Below are 717 nucleotides of genomic sequence, written 5' to 3'. Positions count from 1 at the left end.
ACCAGGAAAATCCTATATTTCTTTTTCCCCCTCCCATCCCATTCTCTTGGAATCTTCCTGCCATAATCACCCACTTCCTTCCCACCCCCTGGAAACGTAGGTTGTGAACACATCCTTAACAGGAGTTATCTTCCGGATGCATGAAGTTTACCTGATTTCCCGCCCCCTGCACGAGTGATATTCTTTGCTTTTGACATTTTTCCGCCTCTTTATTCTCCCCCTTACTTGTCGCACGTTTGCTGCTTCAAGCACTCGTGCTGTGATTGTTTGTAATGAAGTTTCACCCGTCTTGGGGCGCTGCCTGGGGGCCTTTACTGCCAGGTGTGGGGTTCAGGGTGTGCTCTTCTGGAAATGATGTGTGTCCAGGATACAGCTTGTCCCTGGGGACGTCCAGGGCCCAGCACAGCCAGGCAGCACCAGGGTGAACTCGGGCCAGACCAGCGAGGGTGGTAGTGAGAGGCGACTGGAAGCAGCCACCCCTGGGCCAGCCCCACTTGAGGGAAAGAAAGGGAAGGTGAGGGCTCCCCTGGTGGGCTGGGGGCAGAAGGGAGGAGCAGTACTTCGTCCTGGATTTAAACCAAAAGTTCATGATGGCAAATCTGAAAAACGTGGCATCCGCTAGGTTCCACATACCCCCAGGTCGTTCCCACGCGCCTGCTGTGTGCTGGGGCTAAAGCAGGTAGCGAGCCAGGCAGGCCTGTTTCCCCGCCACTCCCA

General features: G+C 55.2%; 1 protein-coding gene across 1 annotated transcript in view; it reads left to right on the top strand.

The window, feature by feature from the left end:
• The window catches only part of LRP5 (low density lipoprotein receptor-related protein 5), a 90,132-nt gene that overhangs the window by 21,063 nt on the left and 68,352 nt on the right, over positions 1-717 (top strand). The gene's annotated exons all lie outside the window — the stretch shown is intronic.

The sequence above is a fragment of the Bison bison genome, unplaced genomic scaffold (assembly GCF_000754665.1).
Source record: "Bison bison bison isolate TAMUID 2011002044 unplaced genomic scaffold, Bison_UMD1.0 scf7180017864080, whole genome shotgun sequence".
NCBI lineage: Eukaryota > Metazoa > Chordata > Mammalia > Artiodactyla > Bovidae > Bison > Bison bison.
This window is presented reverse-complemented; position numbering and strand designations above follow the sequence as displayed.